Raw genomic sequence first — 18,601 nt, 5'->3', positions numbered from 1 at the left:
TCCCACAGAGGACTTGACCTGAAATTGGGTAAGAGGATGTAAACTACTCTGGGGAGCAGCACAACACATATATTTGCTTTGGTCTTTAAATCTTTCCTAGGCACCTGCTATTTGCTATAGACAGGGCAAAGACACCAAAGGTACCTCTAGGCCTGGTATAATAAAGTCATTCTTATGTTAAGACAGCACTTAGGAAATATGCACCAGGGATCTCAAGGAGGAAAAGGTCAAAGAATTTATCTGCATTCCAGAAGCTAATGAACATTTTCTTGGTGAATGTAATCTGTTGAAATAAAAGAATAGAGAACAGCAACCAAGTAAGGAGGAAAGATAAATCACTGTGTGTGAAAGACATCTGAAGAGGAACCAAGTATGATGATATCTTTTTAGGTAGATACATTATAGCTAAAGATCAACACCAAAGACCAACAACTTCCTCCAGGAAATAATTTAAATAGCAGCTATCCAAAGACAGCTGCCACCTAAAAGTAGTTTAAAATTAATAATATCCAGAATCACCTCATATTTCTTTAAAACATTCAAGGGAGTTTCATGACTTGATAATTCTGGCCACCATTTACAAGACTAACAACTAGTATTTCATTTACCATACGTGGAATAATTGTTATGTGCATTATCAAAATTTGCATACATAAGCATTTACACCAATATACCATGATGATGATTAAGGGATTAGAGCAACTGATATACAGGGAGAGGATAAGAAAGCTTGGCTGTTCATCCTGTAGAAAAGAAATCTCAGGGGATTGTATGAATGTGTATAGATACCTAAAAGGAGGGTATAAAGAAGACAGAGCCAGGCTCTTTTTAGTGATGCCCAGGAAAGTTTCTCTTACAAATAAGATCTATTTCCTAAAAGTCTTATCAGCATTCACCTCTGTCAGACCTTCATGCCTTTCCTGGGGAGCTGAGCTAGGTCAATTGTTGGTCAGTGTAATGGGACTTACGGGACCATTCCAGCTGCTGTAACTCTAGCACTGTGCTTCAGATAATTTATTCTGAAGGTAACTTTTTCCAGGATCATTTATTTCAGAAACTGTTTTAGTCCCTACAGGCTGAGAAACACAGTGAAGGAAAAAAAAATAATTTAGAGCTACTCCAGGATTTGCACAGCTAACGATCTTGCCCACTCACCACATGACTCCTGAGACATCATAAAACTAACCTAGGCTATCAAAATAGGGAAATGTAAGTGTGTTGTTAAAAGGACTTTGCTTATAGAAGCTAAAGACCAAAAGAAAGAGGATGAAAACAGATAGAAAATAATACAAAAAATATTATGTCAGTAAGAATAAAAGGAGAAATAATTTGTCAATAACTCTTTCAAACTAAAACTCACACATTGTCTTTTAAAACTCTTCCTCATTTATAAATAGCAAACTGAAGAGCCAGATTTTCAGGGCATGGACAGCTACTTCATTTGTTTTTTTCCCACACACATGCTAAATTTAAAAAGAAAAAGAATAGGACAAGAAAACATAACTACGACAAAGAGATGTTCAAGGTCAACAGACAAAGTACGAAAAGGCTTCTTTCTCAACCATGGTCTTTTTATTTTAGCCAGACTCTCATTTATCTTTCAAAATCTCTACTTTGGGAGTTTCATGCATAGTGTTTAAATAACCTCACTAAGCAGCTTAATAAAAATAATCAGCCTATCCATTATAAAATATCTTTTTTTGTGAAATAACTCTGTTACACAAATGCAGGAGTACCCAGTCTCCATCCCTTATGATTCTCTCTGAAGATACAGATAGCACAGAAACACTTCAGAAAGTGTTTTCATCAGGGTTCGTCTTAAACTGAAAGACTACCAGCTATATTACAGACAATGTCTTCAAAACAGCTAGTTCTGTAAAGTACATTTGCCAGAGAGAAACAGCTTTATCCTTAACAGATAGTTTAGATATTTCCTTCTTTCTTTTTATTTTTATTTTGAAAAGTCAAAATATTAGACAGCTCTGGCCATATGTTTTGTCTAGTTATTCATCTTTCTGCCTTGGGTTACTCTGAATGACTTAAGTGCAACTGAAATCCAAATTTGGCTCACTAAATTCATTTGACAGATGAATTAGAAAAATGTCATTTGTAAAAGTAACTTGGATATAGCCATAAAACTTTTTTTCATTTATCAAGACATTTTTTTTCCTAATACATACATATAACAAACAGTTCCTGCCTGAACATGTTTACCTTTGTAGCATCCGGCATATAAGCATTTCTGTCAAGACAAAATACAGATTTTAAATGTTTGACAGATTTTAAAGGTCTGACAGACCTTTTAGTGTAGCTGGAATGTTTCCTGTTTTCAAGTTTACCTAAGAAGCCTCTCAACTTATGAATAACTTCACAGAGTAGTACTCATATCCTTGTGCCACTTACCAATGACTGCAGCACACTCAGTGAAATAATGCAGCCATTCCAGTAATAAAAGAAATGCAGGGGTACAGAGAAGAAATTGATGACTTTTCTTCTCTTCTCTCCTCTTATGGTTTTTTTTCTTTTTTTCTTTCTTTTTTTTTTCTTTTTCCCCCATGATTTGGGTATGCTTCCACCATGTTATGAAAATCTTTCAGCACAAAATGCAAAGTAACATTGTCTTTGTTAGACAGAAAGTAAAAAAATGACAGCGGGACAAGAATGAACAAACAATTATTTCATTTGTGATTATTAAGCTCTGTAGGGAGTTTTCATATCATCTCCTTTTCCTGCCTTTCATTTCCCAGCAACACAAATAAAGTTGCCCTTGTTACAGCTCAGTAGAAGCCACTACCCACTAGATGGGGCCCCAAGGCAAGAAGTTCTCAGCTCACAATGTCAGGTTCACCCTGAGAAGCTGCATTTCCAGAGGAGAATTATTATAAAAAGGGCAAAAAGTGATCAGAAATATCAGAACCCCAAGCGTGTTTAAGAGTTTGAGCTGAATTTGTAATTTGGTTCAGAACGGTACTTAAATTCTACTAGCACCTACACCAGAAGAGGAAAGCACAGACCCTCTACCACACAAATTCTTGGCTACCTAATCCTTAAACCCAACATGCTTAGAAGAAAAAAAAAAAACCTTTCCTGTATTTAACCAATAAAATTCAGAAGATTTTTACATAACTGGATAGCTTATCCCCACCTATAGTTGTACCTGAACACATTACCATGGACTGCCTTTACTGTCAGTGGAGAAAGCCTCCCCACAAACGCAATTCATCCCATTCCAAAGTAAAATTTGTCCTCCTAGGGTAAGTAGTTCAGACATAGGTGCCAAAGTGGCAGACGTCTTAGAGGTGTGCAAAAACAGCCCCTGCATCTGCTTCTCAAGGAGACATTATTCTTAGCTTTGTGTTTAACAGCACATGCAGTAGCCTTCTGAGTAAGAACATGAGATTTTTTCTCAGATTCATCAGATTTGTAAAATAACTTTATTTTTGCATACCATCTCTGCACACCAGCAAGTGCAGTGATGGGCACCAGCCCTTGGCTGGGTGAAGACAACCTAGACTTGTTCATGCCAAAATGGGTAACAGCCAAGCTGGGGCTGGCTGAGTTGTTATCCTGTTTATGTCTGCCTGGATCAGACCCTGGAGTGGCAGGCTTTGTCAAAGGCAGCTTCGGAAGGCAGAACACACTGGCTACTCATCAACCTAACAGGAGATTCCCAGGCATGGTAATTCAGTCACTAATACTGTAACAGTATTGAAATTCCCCTCTTTTGGACTATAAGACATGGAACTTTCCCAAACAATTCCTGAGTACAGGCAGGATTCAGCCTGAGCAAGGCATCATTGTCTGTGGCGGTCTGGACACAGTCCTTCTGTTCTGCTAAGTAAGATAGCTTTATAGTGCAGTATAAAGTAGTTCTAGGGATGCCAGTAGTTCTAGGGATCAATCATGATAGTCATAACTCTGCTAATTTTAATAGTATATATACATATATATGTATGTACGTACATGTGTATGTGTGTGTGTTTATCTCTCTATCTAGTAATACCAGAATCTGGTAGACTTAAAATTGAGCAGTTGATGATAATGAAAACTGCTAAGCAGTATTAGAGTGAGGGCAGGGCGGAGAGAAGTACCACAGGAGCAGTATGGAGGTGAAGCAGCTTGTGCATATTATGGCAGGGTCACCAACCATCTTGGAAGCCTGTAATTGCAGCAGGGGAGAACAGCATACCATAAGAGAACTGACAAAATTCAAATGAAGGAAAGGAATCATTAAAGTGTAAATTCAGTGTTTGACTGGGGCAAAGAAACTAAAACAGACAAGGCTTGTTTATGTTCACACAGGCTGGCACAGGAGAAGGAACATGAGGTACAGATAACACTGAATGTTTGCGGTGACCAAAATAGGAAACTGCTTCTGAACAGGCAGGTGTGGAAGAGCCACTAGTTTCTGATGGCTGCTAAGTCTTCTTCAGGAGCTGTGCAGAGTAGGTTCACACTGAAAAATGCCATCTCTCTGTTTTGCAGTGCTTTCAAAACAGACTCTCCCCCCATCCAGTAATATAAGTAAGGGGGAAGGAGATCTATTACTTCATCCTCGTGTATGTGGCAGCTTTTCTTTGCTGCCTCCTACACTTCATCTGCCACTGCTTTAAATCTGCCCACTCTCCCCCTTTCACATGGCTCTTGTACAGCTTTGTGCCAGATATTCCTTTGTCACCTGCATGCTTAGTTTTGCCAAGGTCACTTTCTCACATGCCATCATGAATTGTTCCTTCTCCTCACACCCGTTTCATGAATCATTTAATCAATCAATCAATCAGTCAGTCATTTTCCATGTTTATGTTATCTCTTTGAGGGTTTTTCATTCTCCAAGTTACTTTTCTCCTATGTTTTATTAGACTACAGCTTGCTGAGCTGTCTCCAAAGCTCAACATGAGATTACATGTGAGAGGGTGAGCCCATAAGCTCTCAGTGCTCTCAAGATAATTAGAACCATATCTTGTTAGAAACACAGCATCTTTGTTCAATTTATCTTGAAATTACTCGATAGTACTGTATGGCCAAAAGACACTTCAAGAACTTACAAAATACAGAGTAATGCATTTCAGGCATTGAGATTTTTATTAATAAACTAATAAAAAAATAAGGATGTTGTGCAACTTTAGGTAGATTAATAGGAATATTACTGCCTTAACAAATTTTTCATAGTATCCAGCCTGAACATTTCTAGCTGGAGAGTAAGCAAAAATTAATCTGATTTCTTTCTGCTCTTCCTAAACAAGCAAAGAGATCAGCCAGTCATTAATAGTGCCCTTCCACAGAATGAAAGACTTTTCATGTTCCCCACTCAGAGTTTCATTTTCTAAATCAAACAAAGCCAGTGCTCTGAAACTCTTTATTTCCCAAAACTCATGTTGCTGCCCTGTGAACTCTTTCCACTGAGTCCACATTTCCAGTCAAGGACAATGCCTGAAAGTAAGTGCAGTATTTCAGCCAGTCTCACCCATGCAATTAATCCTCATTTTACAAATAATGCTCCTGTTCAGACTTTTACCTAAATGGCAGATTTCTCTTTGGTACATAACAGACTCACACAGTAACCCAATATCCTTTGCTTTCCAATACTATCCTGTGGGACTTGATGGGATTCTGTCACCTGGCCAGATGCACCCTACCTCCATTTCACACTTAATTTCACATCCACAAGAGAAGCATTTAGGGTCATTCATTACTTTTGCTCAAAGTGTGAGGGGAATGCCTTGCTTGTTTTCTCCAGTTAGGAATAGCCCACAGTTTTCTTGCTGTACTGCAGGCTTTTTGTAACATCTGCATGACTTTATCCTCAGAAAAACCTGTGTACTGAGACACATTGTGTGATAAAGCACTTCTGAAGAGCAAACTCCTCTTTGTTCTCGTGAAGCTCAGTTTTATTGCCAGCCATGGCATATGGGAGAAAAGACACACCCAGCCTCCATGTAGGTGACACAGAAGGTAAAATCTGTGGAGGAAGCAGGAGAAAACCCATACATTTGTTACTACAAGGCAGGGAGCAACATGACTGTCCTGGGTTGCAGTGTATTCTATTACCATCCTCAGGAGCTGTTGAAACCAGGTGGGGCAGTGTTTCCTTGCCTCCTCCCCCCAGACTATCTTTCTGTTAATTGCCCATCATTGTCCTGCCGCCTGACTCAGAGATAACTCCCTCTGGACTATCTTCTGTTAATGAGCCTAATCAACACTTGGCCTCATGACTCATTACCCCATTGTGAGATGCTCCACCCAGAGGGAGGAACCAAGCATCCCATCGTGGATATAATCTGGGACTCTGACCACCAGAGGCAATGCCTTTCCACTGGATTTCCAGAGGACAGGAGCTACACAGCTACCACTGGACCTTCTGAGGAGGAGCAGACCCTTGGTTTCTACAGGATCACCACTTCAGGACGACTGCAGCCACCACCCTGACTAACAGGGTGCCAGGTTGTATCCTAACTCTGTCAGTTTAACCTAGTGTTATCCGCTTTTATTGTTTTTTTTTTTCTTTCCCCCTCTTTTTATTTCCCTATTAAATTGTTATTCTGACTTGGTGTCTCCCACTAGTTTGTTTTCAAACTAGCACAATGACACAGACCAAATGACTAAACCAGGAACACACAGTGTGCAGGGCCTTGTCCAGAAAGAAGAGATGAAACAGACTACATTGCATTAAAAAATCACAAAACAAAACAAACCCATAACAAAACAAAAGTAAACAAAACCCATAAAGCTTATTTCAAGCATCACATTGCCTAAGCAGTCTGGGAATGGCATGGAAAGAAAACCAGCCTTTCATTAAGTCCAGGAGAAGAGTAACGTTGAATTAGAATTTTCTTCCCTGAGACTGCCAGAACAAAGTGTTTCAGAGGAATGACATGTTCAGATCAACAGCTTGAGCTCACCTTGGGCACCTGAAAGCCAAAGGGGTCATATGAGTTACTTGCTGCCCACCTAGAACGTCATGTACAACATAATGCAGTCTCAGATGTGTCTCCCTGAAAACTGCATAACTCAGTCATAGCCTAAGGTAGAAAAAGCAAGCCCTGCATCTACCAAAATATTCACACCTTTTGTTACAGTTTTGGACATACTACACTCCCTGGTTAAGAGATTTCACATCCTCTTGTTGCTGCACCTTCCTGTTTTTCTGTGGTTTTTTTATTTGCCATCTTTGTGCTACCTCCCTTTGACAGCATTGGAGTCAGCTTCTCTAACACCATCCTGCAATTTCCTAAACATTTTCAAAGCTCCTTTTCTTCTGAAAGAGAAAAAAGGTAAAGCTAAGGCATTTCATTCAGTTCTAACCTGTTAGAGCAAAGTCCTCAAGAAAACACACGTTTTTAATACATCTACCAGTCATTGAATGAGTTTTTCTCCCTGAGGTATTTCTCTTTCTGTGCTTGTCTGCAAATATGGCACCAATGTGGCACCGACATATGCTTAGTTTCCACACAGAATAATCTCACTGAACCCCATAGGTGAAATTTGATTTAATTACAGTAAAAAAAGACCTGTTCTCAATTGTCTCAACTGGGTACAGCATTTCAGCAGTAAGACTATGCCAGCACAAATTGTTAAGCTAAGCACAAGCATCTGCTGACACAGCAGCTATTCTACTTAAGGTTCAAGGATATTTTATATGTATTTAGGAAGAAAGATAATGCATGTGTACAGTAGTATACAATACCCTCTAAGCATTGTTAAAACTATTCAAATGCAGAAAAAACCCCTCAGTGTTACACAGAATAATGACTTTGATGGATTGGTTAAGGTTTTAAAGAGATAGTGTATTTTATGTAAGATGCAATGACCCCCCTGAACAGCAGAGGACATTTAGTTACTCTAACTTGTCCCTTGAATGGTATCCAGAGAGAAGAACAGTAGGACCAGTGAGGAAACTCAGCCTGCGGATAGGCAGAGAGAAAGGCTCTTTTGTGTGGCAGCAGAGGCAGAATCCCAAATGCTCATTTTCACACATGGACAAAAGAGGAAGGGCAACATTTATCTCTTCTGTTTTTTTCTAATTTTTTTGCAAGGTCTGCAGCACAAAATCCCTCCTAGGCAAGCTGTCAGCAAGGAGGAAGCATCCTGCATGCAGGAGCCCAGCCTGGCAGATTAGCAGTATCGCTCACCGCAAACCTGACGCAGCAAGAGAAGCTGCTATGAAAGGACACAGCAGAGGAGAGCTCTGAGAGCTGTGTAAGACAATAACAGATACAGCTGCCACTCTAATCATTGCACCAAGTTTCCAGTGATGACCTCAATCCACCACGCCACTGACCCAATGTGGGATGCCAGAGAAACTCATAGCAGTCAATGGGGAAGCTGGTAAGAATTACAGCTGAAGGAAAACTAGCATAGTAAAGCTCAATATGAGCTTAATCCTGCACAGCACACTGTGTTGCTGCTACATTTTGACTTCACTTGTTAAGCAAGACATGCACTGCAGCAACTGGGCTTCTCTGCTGAGAGGAATGCAAACTCTAGATCAGAGGGATGACAAGAGGCATCATTGCCTGCAGTGATTGTGGCCCACAGCTGAGCAAGAATCAATCATGTTGGTTTTTATTCCTGATCCTGTGGCTCTTGAGCCTTTTGCATTAAAACTGCTGCATAAACAACCAAGAGAGGGACCAGAGTCTGAATCTGTCTGCAGCAAACAGCAGTATCCAGCACATTTTTATATCCTGTCTCTCACTCCTTAAATCTCTCAGCATCATCTCACTAAAAGGAGAGGATGAAACTGTCTTCAGTTTGAAGGGTCTGGGACAATGTGGTTTTAAACTTTTTAAAGTACAAAAGACACTAGGAGATGTGTTAGTGACAACACTATTAAGAAACTGTATAGCAGAACAACTGCCACAATTTTTAAAGAAACAGAGGCAGACTGAAAATAGTCTTTTTAGGCAGCAAATACAAGGTACAAATGTGCACGGTAAATCCCACTGAACCAGAGTATTTCTGTTCCAAATAGAGACAAGATTTGTGACAAACCCAGTTTTGTGCTCACTCCCCCCCCCCGTAAACATATCAACCATTGTGATGATCTTCAAGGTCTTTTCCAATCTAAATGATTCTATGAAACTAATTCATCAACATCAGACTTTTTTCCAGGCAAACAAAATTTATGCATCTCTGCTGCATCACAGAAGGAGTCCACATGCCCTGGGAACCCAAATGCCTCCTTGGGCACAACTGAAAATATACAACACTGTCATACAGCTCCACATTTAGACAATCTGCAAGTCCACCAACTAGGCCTATCACACTAACAAGTTCTCATTCAGACAGATCTCTCAGAACCTCCTTTTGGGGTCAGGAACTGCACAAAATGCAGGGAGAGAGATTAATCCTGTGTATCAGAGGCAATTGCCAGAGCTTTAATGTATATAAGGGAAGAAGAGTTTCTTCCCTTTTCTCTGCCCAGGGAAACGTGAACTCTTATCATCACATACTGTTGATGCAACCAGCAGTCTAGAAGTGTTTCTAAATGCCTTTCTCAGTCTTTTCTCAGCAAACTGCTGCATATGACATGAAATAACAAAACATCTGATGGCCTGTATGAGGGAAATAACTCTATAGCCTATTTTGGAGAGTAGACATTGGAGTTAGATATTAGTGACTCCTTCAGGATTGTTTAAAAATAATCTGGAGTACTGGCATACCCAAGCATATTGGTGACTTAAACTATAAGTCTTTGCTCATAACATATTTCCTAGTTAGCTGTGCCATAAAGCCTTCCTAAGTGAACTGCACCTTACCCTGACAGAAAAATTGTCTCCTTAATTACAGTGTTACCTTTTTCCCCTGATCACAGTCAATCACACCAACAGAAAAAACTGCGGCCAGTCTAACTCGCTCCATCTATACCAGGCTATTCCCACAATCAGCTGAGTTATGTGTGAAGGCTCTAATGCTTCACAGATGTCCATGTTACCTCTACATAAATCATGAGTCTGGACAAGTTACCCAGCCATATGGATAGGAAGCATCAGAGCTCTCCTAGGAAGAGCACCGCCATCTAGTATGGGGTTAAAAAGGGTCATGGATTTGCCATGAAGAAATGTGGGAGAGGTGGAGGTCATGGGGAGGGATTGAGGTTCTCAGGGGTTCCCCATGCAGCAGGGAGCTGCAGAACTGGGTGCTCTAGGCAAGATTATAAAAGCTGATCTGCTTCAAATATAGCCCAGAGAGTGAAAACAGTGTGGAGCCAGTAGGCCTGGCACCAGAGATGTCCTCCATTCTGTAAATAGGATGTAGAGCTGTAACAAGGACCATGAGTCCCTGTTTTCCTGTGTAGGTGAACAAGCCCACACGGGCAATGCCTCTGCTTCTACAACCTCCTCCCTCTCCCTGCCTGCTCCCCTCAGCCTCCCCTGCCCACTGTTGCTGCTGTGGTGGAGACAGCTGGGAGCAGCTGTCTAGGCAGGTAAATGAATCCATGAGGAAGCAGAGAGGGAAAGAGCAGACCACAGCTCCCAGCCCATCTCCCTGCTCATCACAGGCTGCTGGAGAGATCGAGCAGGGCTATCTGACAACCCACTTCTACCCTGGATTTAAGGACTTTGGATAGACTGGAGGTAGAGACAGGACAGGTTTGACACACTCCTCCCATACAATTTCTAACTGTCAGAACATCATTCCATCAGTGTTTTTAAATTTGTATTAACCCTGCAATGGATAATGCTCAATGCTATTTTGCCCAGACATCCAAAATTACAAGCTCTTTCAAATCTTCCAAAGGTTAAAATCAAAGCATTTTCATTTTTTAAAGCATTTCGGGTTTTCCTCCATACTCTGATCTGAAATTACAAAATACAGTGTGTTTCCTTGTTTCAAGGAGGTGCAATAGGTAACAGCAAGTCAAATATGTGACCCAGGGGAGGTGTTTGAACAGAACCTGAGCACAGCTCTCAAACAGACTATAAACCTTTCATCCCTCACTCTCAAGCCTCTATTTTGTTTATGCCAAGCAGAATTTAGTAGAGTAGCAGTTAGTAATGCTGGGGAAGGAAACTGCAGGCTGGGTGTGGGAACAGGCCTTCTGTCAGAGCACAGTGCTTATCTTCCCTAGATGCTTATGCTCCAGTCACCTCTCATCTGCTGTGAGAGATCATTATTCCCCTGCCTGTCCTAGCACCTCTGCACTGCCACTATCACTTCATTATTTGTCATCCAACCCACCAGTTTGCATGCTTATGCAAATTTAATCTGTCTTTTGCTTTACTATGACCTGCTTCATTTAGATTTATATGCCACCTACCAGCAGTAAGGCAATAACTCTGTTTCCTCCCACGTGAGAGACTCAAATGTTATGGTTAATGGCTTAAAAATTTTTTAAAGAACTTTGCCCATTATGGAAAATTGAATAAACAAGCTGTGACCACCAAAGCTCACCCCCTGCCTGAATATGCCTCCTGACTGGAACTGGGCTGTGAGTTAAGCCACCTAACAGGAACTTGAGATAAGGGTGGTACTATTGTCCAATTATCTTGCGTCTAAGGAGAAGAATATATCCCCAAGGAAAGCCAAACCCAGCAGCTGTCCTGAAAATCATCTCTGGCTGGTTTTGGGATAGGAGAGACCACAGCCCACAGACTCATTTTCTGGGGCCAGGTTTGCACACACTCCCCCTAGGCCAGGGTGGGAGGAGGAGAATTTCTGGGTCAGAGGGAACACCCACCCTCCCTTACACAAACTGGCTCAGTTGTTGAACCCCTCACCCTGGGAAGGCCACATCCATGGGACATTCACATGAGAGGCAGCTGAGAAGACCCCCAAAACACCCACCGACTCATTCCTGAGGCCTTGCACCAGAGGACTGCACATGATGCAAAGTGATGCAACCAATCCAGAGTCTACGGGAAGAGATGGTGTCAAACTTCCACCTCAGGGGGGTTACCTGGGTGTTCCCAACTAGCCTGAACATGTATTAATCCACTGAACTCTGTGTTTTGTGGGACTCTCACCACTGAGAAGAGGATCAACAGGATGCTGTCAGGATCCACAGAGTGGAGATAAGATATTTTCTACTTAACCTGTCTCTCTGTCACTCTCTCTCCCCACCCCTTTCCTATTTCCATCTCTCTCTCTCTTTCTCCCCCCTCACACTTACTGTTAAATAAAACCCTACTACTGACTTTCAGCATGTAGTCTCTTTTGCACCTTAATTTGGGCAGAGGCATCTCTGTAACAATAGCCGGATCTTAACATACCACAGTTAGTCACTTACTTCTGGAAATACTTGATTTTTTAACCGAGAAACATTCATCAAAAGACTCAAAATACTGTTTCTTTATCCTGAGATATTTTTTACTATTCTTTCCTGTCTTTTTCCCAGTCCTGTTTCACTGATGCTTGCTGGTCAAGATAGACAACCTAACTTAAAATACTGCCCCTAGTACTTCAAATTCTGTCTTACATAGATCTTTGAACTGCATTAAAAAACACAGTGTTCACAATCCCAGTGGTCTCTTGCAGATTTTTGGGCCAGATACCAAACCCTGCTATCATCATCATAATTCAACTAGTGATTGTAACCATGGGATATTTTATTTTAAATTATCGTGGAGTACGCGCAGCTACTGTCACCTAGGAGATGCTGAATGAGTAGGAGTTTAGCCACAGATGATTTTGAAAAGCTGTACTTTCCAGAGTGAATCAGATGATCCTTGCTTTATCTGAAAGGTATCCATTTGACTAGTGAAAAATAAAACATTTGATATAATCTCTTCTGAAAATATAGTTGATCACAACTGTGATCACATCTGGCATTTTAAGGAGTAGTAAAAGGAGTTGTGTACAAGCAGAAAAGAGAAGAACAGTGAAAAATGGAGAAGTAACACAAAGGCTAAGGAAATTACTGAAATCCCAGTTACATAACAATTAAGAAGTAAAATTTATGTTTCCTATATAAAATTTTGTAGCTATTACCATAAGTGCTGTGCTCATAAAACCACCAGTGAATAAAACAGAAAGAAAAGTGCCGAAGCCAGAAAGAAAGTCATCTGCCTAGATACAAACTCTTGGAAGTGGGGGGAGGCATCCTTTAAAACAGAGGATATCATAAGCCTAAAAAAGGTCATATGAAAAGTGTCTTGCTTTTCTAAATAGAATAAAAAGGTGGAGGAAAAAACAGAGCCTTAAGCTTAGCTGTGTGCATCAACACAAACATTGCCCGATAGACAAAGCTTTGTCTACTGCCCCTTGATTAAAGGAGCGATCCTAGAGTTTTGTTAGATCAAAGAGAGAAACAAAAAGAAAATTATGGGGAGAGAGAAAACAATAACGTCTCTGTTTCCTTCTTAAAATTTACTAGGGCAGCCACCATTTTTACTGCAGAGTCACAGGCCTTTTCTATTTACAAATTCAAAGGCCACTGCTAAACTTAAAAGAAGCTTGTGCCATGTTCTGTTTCCAATTAACTGCACACTGTGTGGTTTCCCAAGTCGGGTTTCTGCTGAAATTGTAATCAGTCTAAAGTAAGTAATATCCACAAATGGCAGCTTGGACCAACAGGCCCCCAGCAGCCCCATCCTGCCTACAGGATCACAAGAACCCAGCTAAACTTAGATACATTTGGCTTTAATTCAGATGTAGGCCAGCTACTCAGGAGAAACTTGGCCCACAGAAATGAGGGGAAACTGTTAACAACTATTCTTTCTGTAGCACCTCTTTGTGAGTTTTCCCTCTTCTCAAACAGCTTGCAGTGGTGAATGCAAGAGGCTACACAGGCTGCTTGAGCACCCAGAAGAAACAATTTGCCCTGTTTGCTAAACCCCAGTATCTGTAAAGGATTTTGGGCATAGGGACCTCCAAGTCTCCAGTTCTAAAAGCAAAGAGGAATACACAGAGAAGGACTGCTGGAAGCCGCTCTTTCCATAAGTAGGTTGTGCCCTTTAAACAGAGCAGAGCTCTCCTGGTAGCTAGTTTGGATGAAGACAGTTACCACACTGGCAAAAGGAACTGGTGAGTGTTTCTCCACACTGTTTTGAAATTTTAAACCAGAGGTGCTGTGGCAATCAACAGCAGCTGGCAGAGGCAAGAATTGACTGTTCAGTTAACTACACCACCAAAAATATTTAGTGCCTTTACACAGGGATGGCTAGTGCATTTTAGATATCCTTACAACCTTAGATTCTTACAATTGTAAATGGAAAGATGCTGGCAGAGGTGTCCCAGAAGCAGTTTTTCAGGAAGCACAGATCAGCATTGTTCTCTTGACTTCACGTATCCAGACTTGCAGCCCTTGACAAGAGCTATGAATTCTAATGGAAATGCAACCCTTTCCAGGGAATGTGTTTGGTTGGCTCTTTTCTCCCTTGTATTAGGGATTTAACTTTATTACATTTCTTCCTTTTTTTTTTTTTCTTTTCTGACAGCATTCTAAATTCTCTGAAGTTTACAAAAAGAAACACTTTAACACTGTAATGAGATTTTACTCTTTTAGGATTTCCTTTGGAAGAGAATAAAAGCGAGGTCCTACCTGTTTTAATTCACGCAAAGGACTCTGTCTTGTTCAGTACTTTTGATGTAACTTTTGAGAGTTAAAATAAAAACATAAAAACATAATCACACCAAAAATCTTAAACATTTGAAGTGAAAAAGTTAAAAATTGAAGATTTGTAACATTAATTATGTGCAGATGACAAGGCACTGAACATCATTTAAGATAAAGTCTCTAAGAAGAGACTGTGAGGAACAACATCACTCCTTCATCACACTTCTCTCCAGTGTATTTTATTGACATAAAATATAAGGGCAAGAGATGAAGGTGGAGGAATAGGCACAGCAGAGGTATTACCATTTCCAAACTGTCCATGTATTTACTCACCTAGTTCCTCCACTGCAGACATCTGTGCATCTACAGAAAGGCAGGCATCCCACTGCCTTTTCAGAGCCTAGGAACGATGCTGCACAAGGCCACAAACAGGGACAAAAGTAGGAACAGTTTCATTCCTTTTTTTATTATGGTCAGATTCACAGGAAGAAAATATTCACATGGAGCAAATACAGTAAAAAGTTGTAACAGTAAAATGCACTCCACTGTATTAGCCAATATTCCCAAAGTCATTTACTGAAAAGAAGAACTTATTTCCAATACCTAATAGGTTGAATCACCTTTCTCTCCCTCCCCACCCCCACTTTTCTCTTTGGAAAAAACTGAAGCTTTAACAGCTTTTTTCCCAGTAATAAATGAAACTTTATGGCAGAACCAGAAATAAAACTAGGTTTTCTTAATGTCTCTACTTCCTAATGTAAGAGCAGCAGGAACTAACAATAATTCCACTGTTCAATCATTGCCCATAGAATTATCTTTTTCTTTTTTAGACTATGTGCAATTATATGTAACAGTCACAAAAATATTGACAGGGAACTGTTTCCCAGGTAATCTGCACATATGATTTCTTCACGCTAAGAATGCTTCACTCAAACCCCTTTTTGCTCCCATGTTCTCTCCCCACTTGCTGCCATCCGCCATGGCAGTGCAGTGTTCCTGTGCAGCACTGTGGAAGATGAACTGCTGAAGTCACTCAGCTGACTCCTTTGCCTTTTTTAGTGCCCCCAGAGAGTTCAAAGAAAAGTCAACCTATTGTCTGAATCCCTTCACATTTAAACTGCACATGAGGAAGCTCTGGGTCTGATGAGGGTACCCACACTCCAGCTGTTTCAAATACAGTAGCAACATCAAGGGTAGCCAGTGCAAATACTGATTTTTTTCACTGCTCCTTCAAAAATAACTTTTACAAGTTCTTTTTTACCACATGTAAGCTGAGCTTTTTTCTTGGCTCTTGGGAATGAAGGGCAACCTTGTAATTTGAGTAAGAGGAAGCCTGGAAGTGTGCTCTCCCCGGAGACCCACAAAGGAGTAACAACTGAGCCACTGTGCCTCCCCTGTTTTTGGGAGAGGGAATATACAGCTTTGCTCCTTTCTGCAGGCACTGAGCCAGGCAGTCTGCTCAGGAAAGCAGTGGGAGCCAGGACAAATTCTTTTCCCCATGGCCTTCCAGTTGTTGCTTACAAGAGAGTATGAGGTGAGCACAGATTGCTCCTTCCTTCTTGCCTGGTGGCACAATGACCCTTGCTAGACCAGGATAAAAATGTGTTACAGGCATATGTAGTGATATGTATTCTGACATACACCTGCACGCTGACAACCTGCTCGGAAAGTCTGATGTAGCAATGACAGCAGGTATGATGAGTTAAATGACAGGCTGGGCTCTTTCCCATCAGTGTGTCAGCCAGCTGAGGCAGTGACAGCATGGACTTTTGATGGACCAGGCTCGTCAAACAAACATTACATATGCAGTACCATCATACCTTTATACTCCAACTCTGTCAAAGGCAATCCAGATTTGGACACAGACAGAATCTACATTTAAAAAATACTGGATTAATTGAAGAAGCACTTAAGAAGGAAATACGATGATTAATTAAGGGGTTTCTTTCAATTTTTCTTTCAGTAAGTATTTTGAAATACTTCATTTATTTTAGGATAGGGTGATAGAATACTGTACCTCCGAGGTATGTTACTGAATCACACAGTCAGAATAAGTATTGCTTTCAGTAGATACGCAGGAGCACAGAACTACAGTAAGAAGGCAAAGGAGAGAGGTTCATCTCTTAATTAGCCCATGAAAGTTCCTGCACCATGCTGCTCCCAATCCAGGAACTCTCTCATGAACCTGCATGATTCTGAGTTTTCCTAATAGTTTGAAACGTATTTTTTAGAAGACTCTCTGCCTGTCTAGGGCTTCATTATGATCTAAAAAGAGATGGGCAATGACGGAAAAACTTTATTTTCCTTATTTGAGTTCCCTAAAGTTATTATTAATCTCAGCTTTTATTTCTCTAGTTCTAATAAAGATTCTACGTTTTCCTTTAATTAGAAAAATATGGGAGAGACAAATGATCCATCATTGCAGATTACAGATCCACTTACCTGTGCCGAATGGGTAAAAATTCCTACAAATTTTCTACTGTCAAACTCTGCAATGATTTTTCACATGTGCAAAGAACTGCAAACCAGCAGGCTGGGGAACACAACGGGATGAGACATGGAGATGGGGATCATCATGACACAGGAAAAAAGAACCACCTTCATCTGTAATGCACCAACAAGTTGTCAGTAAGTAAGTCCCTGATCACTGAGATAATGGTTTCTAAATGGTGTGGGAATTAACGTTATTCTGCCACAGTTTGTGTTCTTACTTTATTCCTCAAAGACCTCCTACCTGGTCGATACTTTAATCCTGCAGTTACTTTTTCCTGTAGCTGCAGTTCTGCAGTGACTAAAAGCTCAGGTAAGCTTAACAAAAGGTGCAGAACTCTTGCCTTAAGTATGTATTATGACTAATTTAATCGCTCACAACTTTCTCTATTTCCTTAGGAAGTGAACAGCTCATGGCTCCATTCTGCCAAAACGCAGATAGATTAAGTCTTCCACACTTCATCTAAAAATTTAGGGCTGTATTAAGAAAAAATTATCAGGCTATTATCAGGCCTATGGAAGGAAAGTTTGCCTCCTGAGGAAACAAGTTTCAATGATTTCCAATAGGTAATTTTTCCAAACTCACAGACTCCCTATGTTACCTACTGAAATGTTTGAGTAGAGAGACAAATATATAAAACATCCAAAGGAAAAAAAAAAAAATATTATGAGAGGTAAAAAAAGAGAAGACTGCATAGGAAAAAAAGGCAAAGGAAACAAAGGGTGGGAAATGAAAAATAGAAAGTAAAAAAAAAAAAAAAATAGAAAAAAAAGAGGAGAAAAAGTCATCACCTTCAAGACTCTCCATGTATAAGCTGCTCATCAGGGAATTCAAGAACTGGCACTGCCAGCACAGAGAGAGAGCACAGCAATGAAGAGCATGGCACAAGACCACCAGGCGTGTATTGTTTCCTCTCTCCTTCCCCAGGACTCCACACCAGGACAGCTGTCATTCAGAGGATGCTCATTCAGCTCCCTCTTGTCACTGCTGACTGCCACAGTGACCTGCCAGGCAGGTGTCACCGCTGTCAGGCGCAGTCGTGCTCCCCTCCCTCTGCCTGAGCTTGCTCACCAGCAGCTGCTCCGGTTGGGATTTATGAGACATAGATCCTCTTCACACTCATTTTAAGAAGCCTGCAGGTACTGCCACATTTATTGCTCTCCTGACCTACTTTTAGCCACATGCTGTTATTTAGCTCAGGACTTCTTTCTCTTGACAGCTGCCTAGATAATGCAATCCTGAAACAGGAATGGGCATGGTCCCAGCACTAACAGTTACTGATTTGAGTTTCCTCTGTCCCCACCCATGATGGGTACATCTGTCCATAGGCTGTAAACTCATGTTTGATGACACTGTTGTTTTGTTCACTTGATAATTACTCAGTATGACATGGGAGTTCACAGCTGTACGTTGTCGGGGTCCCTTCCCCCCTGCCATGGAGCCCTGGGAGAGGGGCCCTGGGGGGAGACACGGGGTTTCCCTGCCCCTGGTCAGCCTCGTTCCCATTGGTTGTTTTGTGTTTCCCTGCGTGGGCAAGGACCCTCGGGTCCCGGGATTTGCCTCAGTTCCTCGGCAGAGCCCCGGCCATGCGGCTGGGGAAATAAACATCTCTG

Source organism: Corvus hawaiiensis, chromosome 3 (assembly GCF_020740725.1).
Source record: "Corvus hawaiiensis isolate bCorHaw1 chromosome 3, bCorHaw1.pri.cur, whole genome shotgun sequence".
Taxonomy (NCBI): Eukaryota; Metazoa; Chordata; class Aves; order Passeriformes; family Corvidae; genus Corvus; species Corvus hawaiiensis.
The sequence above is the reverse complement of the archived record's forward strand: the minus strand, read 5'-3'. Positions refer to the sequence as shown.